The following is a 25,937-nucleotide window of genomic DNA, read 5'->3' as shown; positions in this document are numbered from 1 at the left end:
CAAAAGCAGTTCTAAGAGGGAAGTTTATAGCAATACAATCCCACCTTAAGAAACAGGAAACATCTCGAATAAACAACCTAACCTTGCACCTAAAGGGTGCCAAAAAAAAAACAAGGCAAAAAACAAAACAAAACAAAAACAAACAAACAAAAAAAAAAACCAAAAAAAAAAAAAGAGAGAGCTTAAATCAGCCAGAGAACATTCCCCAGCTTAGAGAAGCAGGGACACCCAGGTCAGCTACATCCTCGCGCCCCCTGTTAAGATCCCCAATCAGAACCTGGGCCTCAGATGCTCTTGTCTGTATGTTAAGAAGAGTTAAAGAGAAGCTCTCTCCCTCCATCCTCGAGGAATGACACAAAATGCCTCCAATAACCCCACCCTCTATTTTGCCTCACTCCACCCTCTCGGGGCAGAATCAGTCTAAAATTTTCATATTTACTCAAGTTAATGACAGGAACCTGATACACCACAGGTTGCAACCTCCACATTTCAAGAATCAAATAAAACGTTCACCGCCCCACCCCCCACCCCGGAGATGTTCTGTGTCAACACTGTGCATTAGCATCACTGTTATTAACCTTATTTTTTTGGCTTGTTAAAATATTAATATGAACCACTCCCAGTAAGCAGAGCAGGAACTTATTCAATGTTTTATTACCTTAAGAAAGTTTTCAGACACATCGAAAGCATATGCCACCAGAAAACACGTTACACTGTTTATACTGGGTAAGTCGTGCCCAGCAGAGAGCCGTCAGGTTCTGAGAGCTGGGAGTAGGCAGAACATGCATGTGGCCCAACACATGGTCTGCAGGGTAAGGGGGGATGGGATGGGGTCAGAACAGGCCTCCTTGTGACATCTCTCAGGTAACTCATCTGTTAAACCTAAAACGGGGGTCATTCTAGCCGCCCATAAGTGCGAGATGGGTTCTGTAAAACCTTTTATGCCCTTTGGAGGACACGCCAATCAAAGGTGACCACTCACTTGGGAGCAAACTAGAATGTTCCATTTCCTTACCACGTGAACCCAATGGGGCATGCTGGTAAACCTGGCCATCGGTGCCCTGTTACTTCAGGTCACTGCAGCAGCTCTCTTCCAAAACAAGAGGAGGAAGAGAAAAGGCACGCCCACGAATGCGTTTCTCCGTTTACATCCCAACCTGCCAGAAAGCCCACAATCCTCTGGGCTCCCAGGCCACCTGCCCCGAGCCCTGGTATCCAGGATACCGCATGAAGCTGCTGCTCTTTTAGCAGGCCCTCACTAGCCAGACTTGAGTGGACGGCTGCAAGCTAATGAGTTGTGTGCCCCAGCCAGGGAGAGGCCCTGTCACGTGGCTCTGGGATCAGGTCTGAACGCCACCAACTGCTGTGCACACATCAATTTACTCAACGCAGGGTTTATTTGCTGTGACAATCATGGCCTTCACCTGGAAACCTTCATCACTACTAGGGCAGATTCAAGGGTACCTAGAAATGAAAGGCCGTCCAAGCTGGTGGGTAAGTCAACTCTCTTCTCCTGGAAGATGGCAGCAAAGGCAGCAGTAGCCCCACGGCCAGGTCAGACTTTTTGCCACGGGCTGTCCTAACTCAACCACGTTGATCCCACTGTTTACACAGTGCTTCTCATTTCCCCAGATGAGGACGTCTTCTGTCACCCACAGTAACCCAGGAGATAGCAGGAAAGGAAGGTAGTACTATCCTCATTCAACACTTGGAAACTGAGGCCCAGAGATATTAAACCCCAAGTTCAATTAACATCAAGTACTAGACCTATAACTCAGGTCTTTGGTACCTGGTCAGCTGGGAAGATTCAAAAGGCCCAAAAGGGCCCCAGTTAGAGGGATGCAATCCAGCTGTGACGAGCACCCCACAGGCCTTCTCTGTTGGGGGTCAAGTGGGCTAACTACACTCTCCTAGCTAGGAGGGTGATGGCCTCTAAATGGATGGCAACCGTCGCCACCAGCACTTTCTCTAACTGAAAGGTGAAGAGGCGGGGCGAGTCTGTCGACGCAACACATTCCTTGGTTTATTTTCTCCGCTAGAAATAAACGGGAGTGTCTGAAGGGCAGCCCAGCCATTCCCGAGCAAAGTCAAACTGCTTTTGTCAGACAGCTCTCTGTTCAGCGGCTATAAACCGCATGCCACTACCCGCAAAATGTAACCATAAAGGCCATAAGCCCGACATTGTTAGTTAATTAAATGCCTCATTAACTTTTTAAAAAACATGACTTATTCAATTCATAGAAAATTTAACCATCACCGCTAAAGGCACAAGCATGTGGTTGCACACTGGCGTTTCAGCCTAAGAAATAGAAGCCTTTTTCCCAGGAGGGAAAGGTTTGAGGTCTTTGGCCACGCAAGTGATCTATTTAACGCGGATCTGAAGCCAGAGTGTGTTTCTAAACTTCCAGAACCACATTATCATGACATAAAGCTCAGACAGCCTTTATACTGCACATGGTATCTTTGGCTAAGCAGAAGAAAATAACCAAGAATGCTGAAGACAAAACTTCAGGAAAACCCTCCCAAACCACACCCTTATCTGTTTAAGCAAACTGTCCTTCAATTTGAAAAGGTTGAAGCTGCCACATCTCCCAACTGGGCCATCATCCCAACATTTAAAATTCTGCCCAGAGAAATCCCAGAAAGTTGGATTCAAAGTTGAAAGCGTTCATCTACTTGTCACAATGTTCAGCATCAACACTGGTGATCTGTGGAATCTACATATTGAAATTTACATTTGAAGAAAAAAACAAATCCCACCGTAAACATTCCCAAGGCTTCCTGTGCAATCAAAGGCCAGGTAGCCTAAAAAAGGATGGATCAAGTGCCCCTTGGTCCAGGCCTCAGAGCCACCAAACCAAAATGGAAACTGTCTTAGAGGACCAACGAGGGTCTTTTGACGTCTCTGGTCCCAAAGGGAGACTGCTGGAAATGATGCCAAGTTCACAGGTGGGGCTCGGAGCCCCGCCCCTCCACGGCGGGTGCAGCAGCACCCCGCCCCCCCATCTCCAGCATTTGCTGGAAGCGGGAGTCTACTTTCTCAACCCTAACCCAAAAGTTGGGGTTAGGAGTCTCCCCCCCACCTCCAGCGTTTGCTGGAAGCAAGGAGACTATTTTCTCAACCACGGGGGTGTCTAGCTCAACACTATGTGCAACATCTGCACTGTCCTCCTAGGCGCCCGCTCTCAGCTCTTGGGAAACCAACTGGGTGCTCCTTGGACTTCACCTGCAAGTAACTGCGCTAACTACCACAAAGTGCTCTCTAGCTAATGGAGAGGTCTCCAAGAGACGTGTAGATATAAACAACAGCACATTCAACCCACAACAACAACAAAAAACACCCCCAAACTAAGCATAGCCCTAGTGCTTCCAACTTCCCACCCACAGTCATGCCTTAGGGCCAAGGCAGGCACACTTCCAAGGGCTCACGGCACTATGGACCGGGGTGGGGGGACACGACGGGAGACGGGGGACAGGGGCACAGAGCTGGCTGAGGGTGTGGGCGCCAGGGCTCCGGGCCAGCCTGGGTCCTGCCACCCCAGTGCTCAGCCACACCTCCACGCTCAGCCTGCTGCACCGCGTTTTACTGTCACCATTCAACTCCCAGGGGGCTGATGCCAGCACAGAAAAATGCCTTTGCCCTGTGGGCTATTACATCACAATTGCTACTGACAAGTATGGTGGGGGAACTGCACAGGGCAGAGAGAGTCATCTGTCTTACAGAGGTTTTGAACTGTAAAAAGGGCAATTCCAGTGTGAGTCAGTCTTGCTGAGGAGCGTGGTGGGCTGTGGAGCACTGCTGGATTGCTACCTGTACGGGTATCAGCTAACCCCTCTGAGGCTCAGTTTCCTCATCCGAGTGGGCTAGTACGCGTTACTCCCAAGTGAAGATGTTAACAGGGTGAAGGGAGTTACTACAGATCACACGGGCTTAGGCAGATATCAGCTATCTCTCTATGTTGCTCTAGCAATAGAGGCCATCACTGTCATCAGCCGTGCTGGGTTGGGATACAGCAGTGTGGACAGGGAGTTTTGTGCAAGGTTCAACCCCTGCTCCCCGCCCATCAGCCCTCGGCTCCCGTGCCCTCTCAGAAAGAGACTGCTCAGGTATGCCCCACTCCCATCCCTACTCTGCACAGACACTTCCCACCCGCTACCCCACAGGGGCATCACTCTGCCCCAAACAGCACAAGTTAGTAGAGCTAATAACTACTCTCCTACTCTCTTTCTTGCTATTCAGATTCCAAAAGGGCTCATTAAAATTCCCCTGGTCGCCAAGCCCTGGGTTAGGTCAGATTTTATATCAGAGATAAGTGAGCCAGACTGGCCGAAGCAGCCTACCTGCCTGAACGGGAACGGAACATCAGAGAGGCCTGCCTTTCTTTTCACACCACGACTGAACAAGCCACCAAACAGCCGGCAGTGTGAGCGGGAGCCAACGCAAACACCCTGCTGGAACACCCAGCCCAGCCCGCCACGTGGAGGGGGCTGGGCTCTGAGACCCGCCCCCCATCCCCAGCCAGTGTGTCCCCCACCCAAGGAGCAGCAGCCGGCGGATCCTGATCCGGGGCACCCACAAGGATGCTCACCTCGTAGCCAAGCCGGGAGGCCTGCTGTAGGAGGGTCTCGCCCGCGTTCTTATTGACAATAAGTCTCCGCGCTTCCGGTGGCATCGGGCGGGACTGGGTGGTCTCTGGAGGGGAGCTTGACCATGTCAGCTGCGAGGCCTGGGAAGCTGGTAACAATTGCTGCAAACGGTCCAAGGGCTTCTGGTCCTGCTTGGCCGGCGAAAGATCATAGTCAGAACTGGGCTCAGGCCGCTTTCAAAATCTCCGGACGGTCACCTATCACGAAACCAGGCAGCGCACACATTTCAGGCTGTCCTTCCACCACCCGCCTGGTTCGCCTCCTCCCTGAGTTACAAACCTGAGTGGAGGAAAGCACTTTTCCTCCTCTCTGTCTGGGGGAGGCGGGGCGCGAGGAAGGGGTTGCATTTTTACTAGCTGGAAACTTCACCGCCACCCAGGAGACACGTCCCCTAGGAAGGGGCAGGGACGTTTTGGGGGGAGGGGTTCAGGAAAAGGAAAGCTTTGTCCCCAGAAGCAGAGAAGCAGGCAGGCGGGATGTGCCTGCACGGGCCCGGGGGGCGGGGGAGAACCAGGGGCAAGAGGTACCTTGCCATCCGCATTGTCCACCTAGGAGTCCCCTGGCAGCGGCAAGCCCCGCCTGGGCTCCTGAGGGATCAAATGCTTGGTTTTGCACGGTCACTTCCCGGATGGTTTCTCGCTGTTGTCGGTGTATTGCTGCGGCAGGGGCGAAGGCTGCTGATCCATTTCTTCGTCCATGCACAGCACATCTGTCAGGGGGAGAAGCAGCGGGCGTTACACAGTTGTAGCCAGTGAGGAGAGAAAAGCCCATTGTTAGCACTGATCGTTGGAGCAGCTTCAGTTTTTAAAGATATACCAAATATGTTTTCAAAGCACTAATATTTTAATTATCCCACATTCAACCGGCAAATAGGCTAACCCACGAAACGCCAAATGGCAAGTCGCTTCAAAGGGCCGCAAGAGAGGGCAGAAGCCAGCCCTTCGTGCGCTCCCGTCCCCACCCGTGGGGGGCCTGGGTGCTCGGGACAGGGCGACTGGGGACAGCCTGAGGCTGGAATGAGGGCACTGACAAGCGCCCGGGGTCACCCAAGACTTCCCTTCCTGCCCAGCCGCGGGCTGGGTGATGAGGAGCAGCCCAGGAAGTCGAGCTCCCACCTCACTGTCCATTCCATAAGGAAGTGTGCAGGCTGAAAGGACCTCAGGAAGAAAACTCCCCGCTCGCCACACGCTACTCTTGTCAACTTGGATGGCGCTCAGGTCCCCTCCAGGGCCGTTTCCCACAGAGGGCGGGTGATCCACCCTCCAGGAGCGCCCCCCGCCCCATGCGTACCTTGTTCATTGTCACTGCATTTAAGGGACTCCTCCAACCAGCTGCTGTTGCTTTTGGCCTCTGCCCTTTTCCTGCCAGGTTTCTCTTCGGAGATGCTATTGCCCTGGGGGGTGACCGCAGGCTGAACCGCCTGGGTCACTTCCTTCCTGCCCTGCCGGCCAGGTTTGCTCTCTGCTCCCGACGTTCTCTAAGGTGCAGCAAGCGGCGCTGCTTTCTGGGATGGAGCCCTGTTAATTCAATGCACACCTCAGGTTGGTCAGCTCACTATAATGTGGCTCTTCTAAGTGGTTAGAGGAACTGTTTGTCATTTCCCTCTCAGGCCAGTCAGCTAATGGAGAAATAACTACAAATTAATGAAGAAGCCCCCCAGGGCGGGGGGGTGGGCCGAACAAACTGTCTTACACATCACTAACAGGGGTGGGGGAGGGGAGGGGTGTGGTCACTGTGTTGGCTGGAACTTGTCACCAAGTCTCGGGAGGGGGCCTATTTGCCTTTGGCCAACTTTGGGCTCCAGCCCCGGCAACTGGCTTTCGGGGGGTGGGGGGTGGGGAGGTGTGAGTGGCTCCCCCCAGGGATCCAGGGTGGGACTGGAACTTTCCACTGCTCCGCTCCAGGACTTCCGTAGGGTGCCCTGCAGGCCCGAAGCCAAACCGAGCTCACCTTTGGAGACCCGTCTCCGCTTGGCTTTCAGCAGAGAGTCCTCCGGGAGCACAGTGGTCTCAGTGTGGTTCCTATCGCCAGAGACCTTGCGCTTTCTGTTCAGCCGGAGGGTGGGGCTGCGTGACGCGTCCGGGGCCGCCTGGTCGGCGGGGGACTCTCTGGGGGGCTCCGTGTCCATGTCCTCAGGAAGATCACTGTCTTCTGGGGCTTCGAAGGGGTCAGGTTTGCTTCCATCATAACGCTCCCCTAGGGGAGGGGAGACAACCCGGAAAGGAGGGAACAAAGGTCACCAGGAGCAGGCAGGACCCCCATGCCCAAGGCAATCTGCTACCAACAGACCACCCCCCTTTGGAGACCAGGGGCCTCACACGCCGGAAGCACAAAACCCTCAGAAAGACGTCCCAAAGGAAGGACAGCTGAACACAACCAGCAAAGAAAGCAGAAAATGAGGTGCGTAGCCCACTCACAATCCATCCTTCAAGGGTCAAGGTGAGGCATCTACACCATCCCTCTATAGGCATGTGAGATCACTCCCTAACTGCTTAACTCTCCAAGGTGGCTTACTTTTAAAGGGGGGGGTGAGTGACCTCACAGTAAGATCCAACCAATCAGGGCAGAGCTACAAATGACTATGGAAACAGCTGCTAGTAAACAAAAAAGGCTGATGTCATCAACAGACCAAATAGCCCCCTACTGCCATCTACACAGACATAGCACCAATGTTCACTTGGGTCAGCAGGGGCGAGGGTGAAGAAAAAGGGTAGGGAAAGAATGGTGGGAGGCTGGGAAGCTGGGGAGACCAAGGCAAGAGGAGCCTGGCAAAGGGAAAGGAAAGGCTTCCTGGTGCACACACAAGGGTCAAGGGCAATTTCAAAGAACTCAACCAGATTGCTACAAGTCCGTCTGTCCTCTTTCCACACCCGTGGGGGAAAAAGCATTTCACTGCCATCGAGGGGCTGCTCCTAGTTCCTGTCTACGAAGAAGGCCCTCAGTGACACCAGTCACCCACCTGGCACGTCTCCACGCCTTCCTTCCCAGGCAACAAGCATCTAAGGACATTTCAAAGACAAGACTCCAACCCCCTTCATGGGGGGTGGGGGGTGGGGGGGGTGGCGGGCAGGGCTGAACTGCTCACACCCCAGCTCTGCCTGTGTAGCTCCTGCCCCCCTGCTCAATCTAGCATCCACTTGGGGCTTTTCCTCCAATCACCCCAGCCTAACATCACTCCTCACTTTTGCTCTAGCCAAAGAAACAGTTCAACTGCTTTGCTAGTCACATTGTTTCTAACACACAAATAATTCCATAATGATCACTGTGCTGTTAAAGAGTTCCCCGAAGATGACCCTGTGTCCATCACCGGCCGGGGGTGGGGGTGGGTGTATGAGTTTGGTATTTCGTTAACACCTGAGCTAAGCTCCCACAGCCCGTTTTTCTAGATGAAATCATGGACACACCCCTCACATGCTGCTCGCATTCCTCCTCCTCTCCCTAGACCACTTCAAGTATCACTCCCACTTCTGCCCAGCCGGCTGGTCCCCTGATCAGCCTCTCTTGGGGGGCATTCCCAGCATTTAATGGCAGCCAGTTGTGGGGATGAACCTAACCCTGGCCTGGGCTAGCCTGACCTGTGTTCTCAATGGTGGAACACACTTAGCTTTCCTCCAAGGGTATCCCAAGGTGGGAGAGATCCCCATCTACTCTTGCCAGAATGGTGGAATCACCCCAACCGCGAGGGTCTCCTGTCATGGCAGCAGGAGAAACCCCAAACTCCGGGCCTGTGCTTACAGGTGATGCAGCCCAGGCTACCACAGGCCCGGTGAAGACGGTGTGCTGCAGCTCTCACTCCGGCTGCTCTGTGACCCTCTTAAACACTCAGGCAGGAATGGCGCCGCTTTACAACTCGGCCCCCTTCACTTGTAAAGTGCGAATGTTATTGCTAGCCTCCCTCCAGGGTGGGCTTCATAATCACGGGCCGGGCTCAGCACAGAGAAAGGCTGGAAAAATCCCTTTAACCAAAAGATGCCAAGACTTTCAGACCAGCCTGAATCTCAGGCCTGAAACGTAGGAAATTTTAAGAGGTGAGCCCTGCTGGTGACACCATTGGACTTCTCTGGTCCAATCAGCCTTCCCTAAAAGCTCCGTGGGAGGGGATCCATGGAGGAATGGAAGGGCTACCTTAAGAACCCCCATGTCCAATTTGAAAGTTTCTTTTTCCAAACTAGGTCCATCCACCCATCCCCCAACCCCGGAGCCTTTTAGGGCAAAGACCTCAATTCCCCTCAGCTAAGGCCCCCCAAGACCTTACGCTAGTGTGACCTTACCCAGGCCAGTAATAACCCTGAAGGACACCCACCCCGACTGCCCAAGATGCCCATGGCCACCAGCTATGGGGTAGAGGCTCCGTGTCACTTGGAGCTTCTCAAAGACTGTTCTAACCACGACCCACAGGAGGATGAACCTTGAGGGCAAAGGAGATGGGGAGATAAATAGATACACGGGGATCCTAACCATCAGGCTTTGCCATCATTGCTACTTTTGGCCCTTCTAAAAGTGGGAAGCCATATGCCCTTGGTCACCCAGTCTAAGCAAGATGTGAACGTGGTCCCTGCAGCATGGTCCTATGACTCACAGCACATATATCCCAAATTCATTATGATTGTACCATAGCATCACCTCACAGAAGCATCACCACAGCAACATTTACAAGTCACTGTGGCAGCAAAGCACCCTCACCACTGTTGAGCCATGCCCAGTGAGGCCTAAACAAGGTGAGAGGGTTCTGAGTCGCTGCAAGGCTCCCCAGGATTAAAATCCCCTTCTCTGTAGCTTATGTATAATAGCACCTCCAGTCAGGGCTAACCTTGTTCAAAGTTACACCCGCTACACAAGGAGTGCAGGGGATCTCTGTTCCAAAGTAGTTTACAAACGTGCAGGTGCTCAGCTGGAAGAGAAGTTCCCTGAGCAAAGAAGTTTCATGAAGCCCCTTGACTGAGGCTTCCTCCAGCTCCTGGCCAGGCACTGCCACTGAGCAGGTCCTAGGCCTGTCCCAGCCAAGTGGCTGGCAAGGGAGATGGTTACTCCAAGTTTGAGAAGGAAGGGACCAATGCCTCCTTGCCCCGCCCCATCTTCAAATGCCACTGAGGGTTCCTAGTGATGAACTTCCAAGTCTGAGGAACCTCCAAACTCATTTGGTGAACTTCCAAAATAAAAATTTCACTCAGCCACCCATGTGATCATAAAGAATAAATGAGTATCTCAGCCACTGTGTTTTCAAGTTAATTTCTTTTTTAAACAAGCCCCTAGCAACAAGATGCACCCGCACCAGGACAACCAGGGCCGCGCAAACAGCACCCACCACCTTAGAAGCTCCTGGGCCCTCCATGAGTAGGGGCTGCCTCAGAAGGGGGAAGGCATCTTGAAGGCATCCTGGACCCTCTCTGGGAACCCTGCCCGCCCCAAATCCCCGCCCCAGCTCCCATGTGCTCACAGCTCGGCTCTCGGCCACACCGACACCCATGAGAAGGACCTGAGCCCATATCAGCTCAAGACATGATGGCCCAAGAACAAGAAGGCCCATTCATATCCAGCTGAATGGAATGAACACCTGCTGGGCCTTGGACGTGGAGGCCGCAGTAAGAACAGTGGCCCCTTCAGGTGACCTTTCCTGACCAGCTATTTACAAACCCCACGTCTCTACAAGACAGAGGGTGGGTGGGGACCCCACCTCCGTTGCCCCAACCTTTCAATCGCAGCCCCTCACCTTCCCCAACCCTTCTCCTGCCCTCCCATGGTGGCCATTCATGGCTCACTGGGCCACGTCCCGGGTGCTCCAGGAAGAGACCCGTCGGTCGGTCTGAGATTGGAGGCAGGCGGTGGGGGGAGGGGGCTTTCGGAATCATCTGGGGCTCAGGCCCTGCTCCCCATCAGCCACACCGAGTTCTCGTCTCCACGCTCAGCAGGAAGGACTGGGAAGGATGCACACAAACGTCTCTGGGAAGAAGGGCGGGTGAGGCCACTGAGACGTGAAGGGCAGCGGCCACCGTGGGTTTGGCCACGTTGCTGGAGAAAAGGGCAAAAAGACTCGAGGCCGGTTACCTGCCCGCTCCATTCCTCCAGCCTCCCTCACTGTCCACCCAGAACAGGCAGATCCCCTCCTCAGAAAAGTGCATCCCCGTGAACTTGGCCGTGCCCACTTTTACCACATCTCTCTGAGAAACTTCCCCAGGAGCTGAGTTATGAGGCCACTCAGGAGGGTAAGGGCTGCGTGTCAGCTGTGAGCACAGGCAAGGAGGGAGGCCTTCTTGCTGCTTCACTCCAGGGTGGCCTGGACCCTCCGTTTTTCATTCCAATCCCGAGGGGGAGGAGCTCGGAATCGTCTACTCCAGGCACATCGAGAGCCCCATCCCTCGGGTTAGGCCGCCACTGACTAGCCCCAGAAATCCCCTTCTACGGGAGCCACGTAGGACACACCGGTCCCGCTGTGGCTTACCCAGAACCCTGGCCACAGGCCTTTGTCTGACCCCAAAGATGAGCTGGGGGAGGGCAGTGCTCCAAGCAGCAGAGAGAAGCACACGCTGTGGCTGACCACAATTTTCCCGAACTGCATCAGGCACCCACGACCTAAGCGTGCGGGCGAACGCCGACCCTACGACCGGGTCCAAGGGCCTGGGCCTCCCAAACGTGCCCACCACCCCCAACTGTCCCGTCTCAGGAGGATTGCACGCGCACCCTGTCCTCGACGTTCACCTAGGTGCCCTCACTCACCATCACCGGTGAGGTTTCTGGGGTCCGGAGCAGGCTGCAGGCCACAAGCCACAAGCACGCACACTGAAGAAAGCGGGAGAAAGACCTCCACTTGCTGCCAACGCATCTCATTAGCCCAGGAAGTCTCGAGGGCAAAGCCCGAAGTCAACCCCAGTGGGGGAGCAGCCGATGGGACCGCAGAGTGTGACTCGAGGCCAACACGAGCTTTCTCTCCAGTTCGGCCTCCAGAACAGAACACACCCGTCTGGTGGGAAGAACGGCCTCGTTGATCCCACGGCCTCGGAGCGTGGTGTCAGCTCCTCATGACTGCAAACGAGCCTCCACAGAACACAATGATGCTCATCTCTCTGGGGCCTTCATCAGCCCTCATCGCACGTGAACGAAACCTCTGCCTCTGGAGGGAGAATCCGAGTACCCTCCACTCCCTCCCACAGGAGACTGTCACTCTGGAGGGTCTGGCTCTGGCTGCAAGTGTCATTCCACTGCTACCAAAAACCCGTGTCCGTACCTGCTACAAAACAGAACACATACCTGCTACGCCGGAGGTCCTGCACTGCCATTCCTCTGCTCTACTGTATCAGACTATTACTAACTACAGGACTAGCATTGCTCCGGAAAAAGGAGATGCGTGCCAGGGAACAGCATTTCATAGGTGCTTCACTCCTGGATGTCGCAACGCTCAAAAGGACAACCAGCCTTGCAATCCACAGCTGGGAAGGGTGGCCAGAGCAGCCCGTTCTCCGAACAGCCAGCACCCAGACGCTGGGCCGTCAGAAGCGTATTGTTTCCTCTCACCTCCCTCGGCACTGGGAGCGGAACCGCCCCGTTCCCACCGACGTGGTACCACACGCGAGCCGCCTGGGTTCACTTACATCTCTCACTGTCGTTCTGGTCGGCAATGGCCTCCTCTGGGGCGACCGACTTTGGCTTTTTGTCCTGACTTCCTTTCAGCCTTTCCCAGTCAGCGGGGCTGAATTTGCGCACCTGGGAGTCTTTGGTCGTGGGGTGGCCACCTTCTCGCTCTTTCATCTCCAACTCTGAGAAGCGCATCACTGCACGCTACAAAGAGAACGGAGATGGAAAAAAGACACACCTTACCACCAAAGCTATTTCACTGCCCTTACCTTAAAGGAAAGTATCTTCAAAGAAAAGTTTGCCCAAAACCAACCACAATTTATGACACAACTGAGATATTTTAAAATTGAACGATAAAAATGTAAGAGTGTCTATGTGTAACTAGTCACACACTCTTTATTCCTAAAACCATACGTATGTAGAGATATATGTGGTGTGTATGTATAGCCATACATACACTGTGGCATAGAGACAGACATTCTCTTTCGAAGGTAAATAAAACAAAACAAAAACACGACGCAAAGAAAGCGAAACAAAAACACAACAGAAAAGAAAACAAATGCACAATGAATAAAGATGACCATGGCCCACAAACTTCCCTTTGTATATTTGGAAATGAAATTTAACTCAAAAGGTTTATGGAAGATTCTAGTAATAAAAATTTGAAGAACTGACCTCACAGTAAGCAGCGGGTAGACATAAAATACTGTCCTCTTGTAATCCTTCCACCTATGTAATTAAAATGGGCACTCAATGGATCATTTAGATAACTTCATCCATTTTTATAAGCATAAACCAATTTTTTCCTTAACATTGCAAAACAATTTGGCTTTATTTGTCTTTTAGTTAAAACTAAAATATCTTAAGGAAATTCCTATACAACATCTATCATTCACTAGCAAGTTAAATACATACTCTATCCCTTTAAGCAAGGTTTGTTTTTTTGTTTTGTTCGTTTGTTTTTTTGGTGGAAAAAAAAAATTGCACAAATCTCACAGACATGCGGCCGCTACACACCTCCACCAAGTATCACGTAAGGCATTCTAAGCAGCGCTTTTAGGTATATTTGTTAACATACAGTAACGGCAGAGAAATCAAAGCGATTGATAGGCAAATGTCTTTTAGACATCCTTCGCAATAATTAAAACTTCCATTATCAGCATTCGAGTGGAGTTTGCTTAAAATCTACAGAATAACTTAAAGTATCCACTTACGTCCCCTTACTGGACACATTTCAAACATTTCAATTACCCTAAGCTTCATTAACCAAATCAGCCCGGTGTCCTGCCCTATCATACCCCCGGCCCCCTCCTCTTCACACATTAAAAAAACCTGACAACTGGTCAGGCTCCTGAAATTCGGGTTGGGGGGGCTCACCTGCAATGCCCGCTGCTCCCGGCCGAGCTGACTGGAGTCTGCGTACAGTCCGGTAGCGACACACTTGAACCGGTCACCCACGTAACCAGCGGAGTTTGCGATTCTCTTTGCCAGCTTAGATGGCTTCGGGTTCAGAACTTTGCCATCGGTTGATCCTGCCTCGTCAGCTCCGTCTTTCGTGTAGGTGGGGGTGACGTCCACACTCGGTGGGGCACTGCCCACGCAAAATGGTTTGGGATCCTCTTGGGTTTTCCCGAACGTGACCGCAGAGCCGTCGCTCCCCAGGGTGGGCTCCAAGAATGGTGTCGAGACCGGCGTCGCCAGGTTCTCCTTGTTGGTTACCGCTGGAACATTCTCCTTGCTTAAGCCGGAAACAGGCTGGCCCGGAGCCTGTTTGAAAGTATAGGCTTCGTGGAAGTCACTGATGCGCCCCAACTCCTCTCTCAGGGCAATGAAATCCCGGTGTGGCTGTAGGGCCACATTTTACTTTTTTTTTTTTTTTTTTCGGTATGCGGGCCTCTCACTGTTGTGGCCTCTCCCGTTGCGGAGCACAGGCTCCGGACGCGCAGGCCCAGCGGCCATGGCTCACGGGCCCAGCCGCTCCGCGGCATATGGGATCCTCCCAGACCGGGGCACGAACCCGTATCCCCTGCATCGGCAGGCGGACTCTCAACCACTGCGCCACCAGGGAGGCCCTACTTTTTTATTTTTAATATATGTTCACATGTTTCCATAAAGGATCCAAGGTGGCCCGTAACGTAAGGACACACAATATTAGCTTTAAAAAAACATGAAAAAAAAAAAGGGAAATCATGATCCTGGAAATGGGTTGCATCCTTTTAAGGGGTGAGAATAACAGAATGAGTGAGCCAAAGATTTGGGAAAGGATATCACATTTCCAAACGTCCAAATCTTAAAATTGCACCAAGTGGGAATGTAGCTGTGGCAATATTAACCTGAGAGAGCTCTATGATCGTTTTCTTTACTCATCACTTGGTTGCAAGGTTCTGAATGACAGGGTAAGTGAAGGAGGGCAAGTAGACAGATAAGAGTCATTTCCTGATTCTCAAAAGAAGGGGCATCACCTAGGGAAGGGGACTCCAAAACCCTACAGGAATCGTCTGGATATACTAAAGTTTCTAGGTGGCAAAAGTATCTCATTTGACCCTAGGAGCCAAATGGAACTTAGAAAAGTAGTGAAAAGCTACTGAACTGAACGCAAGTCATATGACTAGGAGCATGTCAGTGAAAAGTTCAAGGGAAGATGCTGTGGAAGAGCAGTTCACCTTGTGGTTGAGCGTCCTCAGAGCGTGCAATGGGAGGTGCAGTACCTGCTCTGTCTCACAGGGACCCTCCAACCTCTAAACGCATCTTTCCTGGGAAACTGAATTCAAAGAGTCAATTTAAAAAAAAGAGAGGGCTTCCCTGGTGGTGCAGTGGTTGATAGTCCGCCTGCCGATGCAAGGGACACGGCTTCGTGCCCCGGTCCGGGAAGATCCCACATGCCGCGGAGCGGCTGGGCCCGTGAACCATGGCCACCAAGCCTGCGCGTCCGGAGCCTGTGCTCCGCAATGGGAGAGGCCACAACAGTGAGAGGCCCGCGTACCACAAAAAATAAATAAATTAATTAATTAATTTAAAAAAGATAAAAGTCTCTAGTAGAGAAATTTTATCAGAGCCTAGTATTAAGAGCTGTAGAGCCACAAGTTTCCCACGATACAGCCTTAGCAGAGGCTGTTAAGGCAGTGACAGAAAATTTGTACCAAGGGAAATAGCAGAAGAGTTTGCCTACAATTCACGAAAAGGATCCCTGCACTTGGCCTGAAGGAAATCAGCAAAATTTGTAACAGCTTGTGTATTTGTATGCGGGATTGAGAATGAATTTCATTTTTTAATTTCTCTGAATTATCACATAAGATTCAGAAGATGCTCTCTCTGCCTAGAAGCCACCCCACTGGGATAACTATGCCTACGGAGTGCCTTTGCCTATGACTCCTACTTGCTAACAGACTGGCAGCCTGGCCCCAGGGCCTGGTCGCTGCTCCCAGTGCAATGGTGGATATGGTGTCAACGGTTGCAAAATCAAAGCCCCTTACATCCTCTCCATGCCTCGGTCCCACCCCCCACCCCACTCACCATTGATGTTCAGGAAGGGGAAGGTGTCCTGGATGGGAACGTGGTGCTGTGACTGGTCCAGCTCATCTTCCTCATCTTCTTCATCCACACCATTATCTTTCTCATCCCAAGGAGCAGATCCAGTGGATCCTACCCGAGAAACACACACACACACACACACAAAGGTCAAAAGTGAGGCGCTCACGTTGCACTGTCATCCCTGCAGCTGACCCACTGTTCAAGCTAGGCACTGCCAGCACAGAGGTTCCTTGGGTTCAGTGTGCACCCTCAATGCCAAAGAGTGGGAACCAAGGGTGTTCACCCCACTCCCAGCTCCTCCTACGGAGCCCCAGTGCAAGCTCTCATCCCCTCCCCTATCCAGGAGCTGCAGACCCTACTCCCTTCTCCTAGAAATCTTTTAATTCCTACTCTAAACCCCTTTCTACACATTCGCATCCCTTCTAAGGACCCAAGGAGCACGGCTTCTCTCCTTTGTAAGCTTACTGTGAAGACAGACCCTTCCCTCATGGCAGAGCCTCACTAGATTCAATGGAGGTCAAGTCTAAATTATCTGGCTCTTAGTCGGAACTGGCTAAACATTGAGTAAATATAGGGATCAGGTGGTATTCTCCTAGGAAAAAATACCATACAAATTAAATGATCACTTACCCATCATTTATAAAGAGAACTTAATAGCCTTCATAATGTCATGGCAATTGATTCTTAGAACAGCCTTTGAAATACGCAGGAAAGATGAGAACCCAGATTTTATAGTGGAAGAAGCTGAGGCTCAAAACGTTGAATGACTTGATTCAATGTCCCACAAGTAGTGAAATGGAAAGACCGAGGTTTATAACTCAGACCTTCTAAGTTTTCAGCCCTCCTTCTTCTAAAGTACCTGGCCTCTCTTCTCGGTGTTGAGTCCCAAGAGAAGTTATTTTTTATAGAACTCAATACCCCCTCTTCTTTCTAATGCTTTACTGTTCCACTGGGTGGGCAGGAAGACTGTGCTGAGTTTATATCTTTTGTTCTCTGGGTTCTTTCTAGGGACAGCATTTCTTGCTTTATTTACCAGTCTTCAACTTTGTAAGCGAGGCGACTTTCAAGTCGACTATCGCTTTTAGGGTCCAGCCCGGAACCTGGCACACTGTCCACCTTCTCCCCAGCAGCTGGGGCCTCACCTGGGTTAATGATAGAGCCCTGGGGCTGGGGGATGTCACACACTTGATATATCTTCACTGGGTTCATGGGCACCTCCTTGGTGCCGTCGTACATCAGGTTGAATTCCCTGCTCTTGTTGAGCGCACAGCGGAGCTGGGCCTTCCATTTAGCTGGGTCGGGGTCCTCCACCCCTTCCTGGTACTTCCCCTGTCTCCACAGCCCAGGCCTGAGGGATAGGAAACTGCAGTGAGTGCCTGCTTGTTGCCCAGAAACACTGGAAAGTGTGCCCGCCCTCCCTCGTACAGACACAGATACACACAGCCCTGCCTGACCGCCCCATCACCCCAACTCCAATTTACAGAGACTGCAGCAGAAGACACCACACTGGGGACCAGGCAAGGCAAGGCCTGAGACAAATTAAGCCAAATGCAAATACAGTATTTTAAAAAGAGGAGCTTCATCTCAAGTGCTTGTGCCAGCATCATCTGTCAACACTACAATGGCCTTAATGAAGGGTTGAAAATAAAGAAAAATCTGGAACAAGTATACACCAAAATACTAATGGTAACTTTTGGATAGCAAGACTTCAGGTAATTTTGTTTTGTTTTGCTTGCCTTATTTGTTTTTCACATGAATTGCTTATATAATAAGAAGAGAAAGGGAGGTGGCGTATGATATGAAGAATTTAGGCTTGCTGTTCCCTCTCCCTTCAGTCTTTAATCTGATGCACAAATAACTGTTGAAACCAAGTACCTTTAGGAGTAGCAGCCCATAGGAGGGCAGGAAGCACGCTCTGGGGGTTCAGCTGGCCTCAGTGCGAGGCTGAGGGCCTCAAGTCCTAATAAACTCACACCACCTGCCTTTCCCTGCTTCCTCAAACTCCCACATTGGGAACATTTTGCTGGGAACACCAGTGGCTGGTGGCCTGGGCCAAAACCAGTGTGGCCCCGCCTCTCTGGTTTTCAATTTCCAGGTCTAACAGGCATCTATGTGTCTGTTCACGGGATATCAGCCCTCCCCCACTGTTAACGTACCTCAGATGTCTACACTTTCTTCAGGGCTGTGACGTATGTGCTGGCACAGAAAAGGGGGATGTCTTTTGCAGAGGACTCAAGATCAAGAGAACGAGATGGACCGGCCAGACTGCTCCCACTTGATGTTAGGAAGATAAGGTGGCCATGTAGTTAGAATTCTGCAGCGGAACATAGCCTATAGAGTCTATGGGTTTGTGGATCCACAACTTTTATTTTTTCAGTAATGCCAACCAAGCTCGTAAGAGACTGACATATAATCCAGAATGCCAGTCTACTCGTTTTCAAAGGGGGATAAAGCTGGTCAGTGACCAGCATGGTTAAGTCCAATAACCTGGACATAACCATGTATGATCTCAACCAGTAACTCCTGTATCTGGTTTCTAATGACAATTCCAAGAACATAAGACCCACTCGACCTTTAAATCCAAATTTTCAGATGACTCCAAAGCTAAATGGAAATGATTTGATATTGAACTCTAAATCTGCATTATCTAGACTATCTCTTACCCAGTTGGGTAACCCAGAATCGACAGTAAAAGGCTCCTGCTTTCCCAAATATCACAGGGCGTAAAAATGAAAAGCACTGGAAAGGCAAGACCCCCAGTGAATTTGCAAAGCTGCTCTTGTGTCTTTTTCTTTTTGACCTTGAAGCCAGGAGAAATTCTAAAAATACAAATGTATTAATTTTTAAAACTTGACTTTACTGAATATTGTTCAGATCCCCAAGCCTACAAAAATAATTTTATTTTTTTAAAAATGCTCCCTCTTCAGACTATACTACAAAGCTACAGTAATCAAGACAGTGTGGTACTGGCACAAAAACAGAAAGATAGATCAATGGAACAGGATAGAAACCCCAGAGGTAAACCCACGCACATATGCTCAACTTATCTTTGATAAAGGAGGCAGGAATGTACAGTGGAGAAAGGAAAGCCTCTTCAATAAGTGGTGCTGGGAAAACTGGACAGGGACATGTAGAAGTATGAGATTAGATCATTCCCTAACACCATACACAAAAATAAGCTCAAAATGGATTAAAGACCTAAATATAAGGCCAGAAACTATCAAACTCTTAGAGGAAAACATAGGCAGAACACTCTATGACATAAATCAGAGCAAGATCCTTTTGGACCCACCTCCTAGAGAAATGGAAATAAAAACAAAGATAAACAAAAGGGACCTAATGAAACTTAAAAGCTTTTGCACAGCAAAGGAAACCATAAACAAGACCAAAAGACAACCCTCAGAATGGGAGAAAATATTTGCAAATGAAGCAACTGACAAAGGATTAATCTCCAAAATTTATAAACAGCTCATGCAGCTCAATAGCAAAAAAACAAACAACCCAATCCAAAAATGGGCAGAAGACTTAAATAGGCATTTCTCCAAAGAAGATATACAGACTGCCAACGAACACATGAAAGAATGCTCAACATCATTAATCATTAGAGAAATGCAAATCAAAACTACAATGAGATATCATCTCACACCAGTCAGAATGGCCATCATCAAGAAATCTAGAAACAATAAATGCTGGAGAGGGTGTGGAGAAAAGGGAACACTCTTGCACTGCTGGTGGGAATGTGAATTGGTACAGCCACTATGGAGAACAGTATGGAGGTTCCTTAAAAAACTACAAATAGAACTACCATATGACCCAGCAATCCCACTACTAGGCATATACCCTGAGAAAACCATAATTCAAAAAGAGACATGTACCAAAATGTTCATTGCAGCTCTATTCACAATAGCCCGCAGATGGAAACAACCTAAGTGTCCATCATCGGATGAATGGATAAAGAAGATGTGGCACATATATACAACAGAATATTACTCAGCCATAAAAAGAAACGAAACTGAGCTATTTTTAATGAGGTGGATAGACCTAGAGTCTGTCATACAGTGTGAAGTAAGTCAGAAAGACAAAGACAAATACCGTATGCTAACACATATATACGGAATTAAAAAAAAATAAAAATGTCATGAAGAACCTAGGGGGAAAACGGGAATAAAGACACAGACCTACTTGAGAATGGACTTGAGGATATGGGGAGGGGGAAGGGTAAGCTGTGACAAAGCGAAAGAGAGGCATGGACATATATACACTACCAAACGTAAGGTAGATAGATAGTGGGAAGCAGCCGCAGAGCACAGGGAGATCAGCTCGGTGCTTTGTGACCGCCTGGAGGGGTGGGATGGGGATGGTGGGAGGGAGGGAGATGCATGAGGGAAGGGATGTGGGAACAGATGTATATGTATAACTGATTCACTTTGTTATAAAGCAGAAACTAATAAAAAATAAATGAATAAATAAATAACTAAATAAAATACAAAAAATACAAAAATAAAAATGCTCCCTGCCTCAAAGGAGTTTACAATCCCTTAAAGGAGACAGATGAGTCAATAGATCAGAAATATAGATACTATGTGAACACCAGTAAAACTGCCTAATCCATAAAGAGTCGGGGGTAGGTATGGTTGGCCAAGTTTATCAGAATTTATGATTCTAGGGCTGAATCTTGAACATGGGTAGAAATTAACCAGGTGAGAAGCGTGGGTCACGATACTCTAAGCAGAAGCTTTATGGGCAAAGGCAGAGGCTGAAAAGCACAGTGCTTAGGGGACCTACAAGCAGTTCAGCTTGCGTGGAGGCAGCATGAGATGAAAGTCTGGGCTTGTAAGTAGGAACCATGCCAAGGAGTTTGGACCTGATTCTTAGAACACTGAGAACCACTGAGAGATTTAAGCAGGTTGTGATGGGATCAGATTTAAGTTTTAGAAAGAACCCTCTAGATGCAGGACTGAAAAGGGTTTGAAGGGAGGCAAGGCATGAAGATAATACATAGTCTCTATATAATCCATATAATAGTGTCACTAGGGTCTGAACTAAGGAGGTGGCGGTAGGGATAGAGGATACAGGTAACGAAGGAGCCGTTAAAGACGCTGACTTGACAAAGCTTGATGAGGAACTGATTCCTTGAAGAAGGTGAGAGAGAAATCAAGGATGATTCCCTGGTTTAGGGTTTGGGAGACTGGGTGGGGGGTGATGCTGGCCACTGAGATAGGAGCAGGTTTAGAAAGATGATTTCCCTTTGGAAATGTCGGAGTTCAAATGCCTGTGGAAGGCCTAGGGGAGAAGGCCCAGCATGCCCAGGGCAGTTTTTTTATCCCCACTCACCTCTCACATCACCTGAGGGACTCTCCCTGCCTGCCTCCAGCCTGGAAGAAGGTCCACCAGATTACTGACATCTCTGCCCTGTGGGCAAGGACCAATTTCTTTTCATTTCTGTATCCCTGCTCAGGCTTTAGCACACAGTAGGTCAATGTGTATTTGTTGAATTGCCTCAAATTTACAGAAATACACTTCTTGGGGAATGAATAAGTTGCTATTACAGATGCAAGACCAGAAAAACAGCCATGAGCAGAAGGCCAAGGAGACACTGCAGAAAGTGCTGGAGGAGAAAATGTGTTGCAGAACAGCAACTGCAGAGCAAACAGGTGTGGGGATGCTCCATAATCCTTGGGGCTGGGAACCCTGGGGCAGTCTGGGTGGCAAGGGAGCCAGCTGCACAACTCCCTGGAACCCCCAAGGCACCACCCTCTCCTCTGATCTCCCTCAGCGGTCCCTGGCCCTGGCCGAGCACAAGTGTGAAGAGTGGAAGAGCCAGTACGAGAGTCACCCCCAGCATGCAACTGTCCCCTACCCTGCCAGCCCAGTAATCATGAATGCCGTCTTCCTTCTCTTTTTTACAATGTGGTACATATGGATTTTTTTTTAATGAGATTTAACCAGCTTTTAAACCTTTCTTCTTTCTAACAATATCAGTACTCTCTGACTCTCCAAATGCGCCTTTTAAAGTTGATTTAATTTATGGAAAAATCACCCTTCATACTTTCCCTTTCTTTTTTAAACCTCCCCATGGTAGTGTAATGTAGTAGAAGGAGATGTGGCCTGGGAGTTTGGACACCAGGGTTCTAGCTGCAGTAACCCACAGTTACACACGTTATATTATTAAAGAAAAAAGTAACTTACAGAAATGTATGAGGCCATTATGCACATACACACAAATATATATTCACTCATATATCCATAAAAAAGTAGTCTGGAAGGTTCTATAAAATGTTAAAGGTGTTCATCCCACGGTGGAGGAGATATACGTTAACTATATTACCCTCTTAAATTTTTACAGTAAATATATATTACTTTTATAATTTAAAAAGCCAAACTTTTCATTTTTAAAAACCTAAAACATGAAAGAAAACTGGAAAACCAACAAAATTAAAACAATCCCTAAGTCTGAGGCAACGATTTTTTTATCCGAGTCCAAGTGATGAATGAAAATACTAAGAATGGTGTGTGACACCTTAAAGTATAGAAAAAAATACAGTAAGGCAAGTAGGCATTAAGATAATAGAATATAAAAAGTTACCCAGATATATTCAGACAATGGACTACTATTCCAGTAATAAAAAGAAATGAATTACTAATATGAGCTACACGGATGAGTCACAACAACATGAGGAGCCAAAGAAGCCACGTGCAAAAGGGTACTTGTTGTATGCTTCCATTCATATGAATTTCTAGAATAGGAAACACTAATACATAGTGAAAGAAAGCATGTCAGTGGTTGCCTGATGCCAGGCCTGGGAAACTGACTGTAAAAGGACAAGAAGGAACTTTTTGCAGGTATTGGAAGTGTTCTGTATCTTGACTTTGGCGATGACAATATAGATATACACATTTGTCAAGACTTATCAAATTACATGCTTAAAACGGGTACACCTCGTTGAATGTTAATTCATACTTCAAGAAAGTTGATTTTAAAGTTAAATTAAAAAGTCACCTATGGGGACTTCCCTGGTGGCACAGTGGTTAAGAATTCGCCTGCTAATGCAGGGGACGTGGTTTCAAGCCCTAGTCTGGGAAGATCCCACATGCCGCCGAGCAACTAAGCCCGTGCGCCACAACTACAGAGCCTGTGCTCTAGAGCCCGTGAGCCACAACTACTGAGCCCGTGTGCCACAACTACCGAAGCCCACTTGCCTAGAGCCCATGCTCCACAACAAGAGAAGCCACCACAGTGAGAAGCCGGCGCACTGCAACAAAGACACAATGCAGCCAAAAATAAATTAATTAATAATAATTAAAAAAAAAAAGTCACCTAGATGTCTGAGTGAGACAGAGTCCCTTTAAGCTTTCAGTCCCAGCTCTTCTCTGAAGCCTCCCCTCATTCACCCTGGCAGCATGTGACCACTTTGCATCTCTTTAATACCTTATATTTATCGGTTCCATTCAGATTCGGTGCTTGAAAAGTTTTGTATATTTTATGTCTATCTTCCATTAAACTTGGTTCCTCTAAGGCAGGAACAATCATCTCTTTCATAAATTGAGACCATTACAAAAACAGAATTATGTTCCCTTTCCTCCCAATCAGGGGAATTTGAAGTAGGATTGATGAAATCCTGGAAATCATAAGCAAAAATGTCATTTCTGCATTTTTATGGCCAGAGGGTCATGTGTTTTCATCAGATTCTTGAAGATATCACAGAGCCCAACAATGTTAAGAATCTCTGCTTTGAATCCATGTGCTTTCACCCAGCTCTGTGGTACAAGGCACCCTGCCCCTGGGGCAATCTGTCTGTGGTCCCTGCAAAGATGATAAACCCACATCACAGACACTCACTCTTCTGCATGTCAGTAGACTCCACTGCCATCTCTTCCTCCACAATGACGTCACTATCGCCATCTTCAAGATTCATTTCTGTCTCATCTAGAACACTGTCTTCTTCCTCTTCCTCCTCCTCATCTTCCTTGGAGACATCCTTTAATGTGGCAAGTAGTCTGTTGTAACCAGAAACTTGTTCTGGTTCACTCTATGCTTCACTTTCAGAACTTGAAGTATCTATAAACTCTCTGACTAAAAGGAAAATGGGGATTTTAAAAACAAAAATTATACTGTTCTTGTTGCTACCCCACGACTATCATCAGGTCCACAGTGGAATCAAGTTCAGACTTTTCTAAATAAAAACTAGCTTTTCTGCAAATACGCAGTCCTATCTATTCAACCAAACCTAGCACCAAATTTGTTTCAAACAACTAATCTAGCTATGATTCTAGAAGCGCTTCCTCTTCTTTGAACTGCTCATGTTCCACATGGGAAGACAACAAACTAAACACATGGAGCTTTAGGTTATAAGGCGATCTAACCTATGTGTCAGACACTTGGCACCTTTAAAGGAGCAACAGGAAAACTTACAACAAAAAAGTATACTTTATTTCTGAGTCTGTGGTAATGAAATAAGACCTTTGATGATTTTGCACTCTATTTTATGTTAAGCAAACATGACATTCCCTCTTAGGATTCACCAAGAGCCCTCTGGTAAGCCTCCTTAACAGGTTCTAACAGGCTAATCTCTCAGGACAGTTTCATACTCTATACTATATTAGTTATCACAATGGCATTTTAACAGACATCTGCACTTAAAACTAAGCAATATTACTAAAGTATAGCTTACAACTAAAATCAAAGAGAGTGGAAATGTAGCCAAACTTTACTACCATATATAATCTTAAAAGTAACAGTCCAGAATCTACTATCATAAAGAAGGTATAAAGCATTACCAGTTGACAAGTCTGTGGTTTTGCTTCCTTTCTGGAAACCCTGAAAAGAAACAGGCAATGTTAAACTTTAACTACTAGTAGGCAGCAATTAGGAAAAGTCTAATGATACAACTTTAAATGAACATGGCAGACTATACCGTTATAAATACATTATATCTATTGTCAAGTAAAAACTCCATATGCATTTGGACAGGTTTTGGAAGGATATGCCAAATAGATAATAAGAGACGAATGAAAAAGTCTAACAAGACCACATGACAAATACTACAGTCACACAGTAACAGGCTCTCATCCAAAAGACGGGAAATTTTGGCAAATAAAAGCCCTCGGGGTTCACCTTTTCTAGCAGATTTCTTAAGTAGACTATCCCTCTAACTGTTGATAAAGCAGCCCAAAGGGGTGGGATGAGCACTAAGATCATAACTGAGAGTCTGGACACTTAGAGAGGAACCCACAACTACCCAAACATTAGTTTCCTCATGGTCATTGAATAGATAGGTGATGTCGAGGGTCCCAAGCAATTCTTTTTTTATTTTTTTTAACTTATTTAATTCATTTATTTTTGCCTGCTATGGGTCTTCGTTGCTGCGCCCGGGCTTTCTCTAGTTGCGGCGAGAGGTGGCTTCTCTTGTTGCGGAGCAGGGGCTCTAGGCTCGCGGGCATCAGTAGTTGCACCACCCTGGCTCAGTAGTTGTGGCTCGCGGGCTCTGGAGTGCAGGCTCAATAGTTGTGGCGCACGGGCTTACTTGCACCGCGGCATGTGGGATCTTCCCGGACCAGGGCTCGAACCCCTGTCCCCTCCCTTGGCAGGCGGATTCTTAACCACTGCGCCACCAGGGAAGCCCCCAAGCAATTCTTTAAAAACATAGAAAACGAACACAAGCTTATAAAATCTCTGCCCAGTCGCCACACAGGAGGCGCGCCGTCTAGCATAAAACTACAGGCTCAACAAAGGGTAGGAAGACCGGCGAAGAACCCCATCTCAGGCGGGAAGCCGCCAGGATCCCCGGGCGAGCTAGGCCGGCGCCGGGGCAGCGTGGCACGCGGCGGGAGCTGCCCTGTCACTACCCCCGGGGCACCGGCGGACCAAACGCGGGGACACGCGGGCTCCCACCGGGAAAGGACGCCGGCAGCGCCGGTCCCAGCCTCGCCTCTCCATACCTGTCATAGAAGGGATGCTCCTCGCCGAAATCCCTTAGATGCTTCTTCTGCCTTTTAGTTAGGGAGTTGAGCAGCTGGCTCTGGCTCCGGCTCCGGCTCCGGCTCCCGCGTTTGCCCATGGGGAAGACGTCAAGTCAGCCAACCTCCAAGAATCGCGTTTTTCACCTGGCAGTCGTCTCCTCAACCCACTCACGCGGGATTGCCAACGGCGCTTTACGGCGGAAGCAGGGTGCCATAAAGCAGACCCGCTT

General features: G+C 48.9%; 1 long non-coding RNA gene across 1 annotated transcript; it reads right to left on the bottom strand.

Annotated features, from left to right (window-relative positions):
• Positions 1–16,744: 16,744 nt before the first annotated feature.
• LOC308611665 lies at positions 16,745–24,569 on the bottom strand. The gene is made up of 3 exons (XR_014014997.1): positions 24,526–24,569; positions 23,588–23,821; positions 16,745–17,095 (listed from the first exon to the last, which is right to left on the bottom strand). It is a non-coding gene; the product is annotated as an uncharacterized lncRNA (long non-coding RNA).
• Positions 24,570–25,937: the final 1,368 nt, after the last annotated feature.

The sequence above is a fragment of the Mesoplodon bidens genome, assembly GCF_964165515.1.
Source record: "Mesoplodon bidens genome assembly, contig: HAP1_SCAFFOLD_776, whole genome shotgun sequence".
NCBI classification, from domain to species: domain Eukaryota; kingdom Metazoa; phylum Chordata; class Mammalia; order Artiodactyla; family Ziphiidae; genus Mesoplodon; species Mesoplodon bidens.
This window is presented reverse-complemented; position numbering and strand designations above follow the sequence as displayed.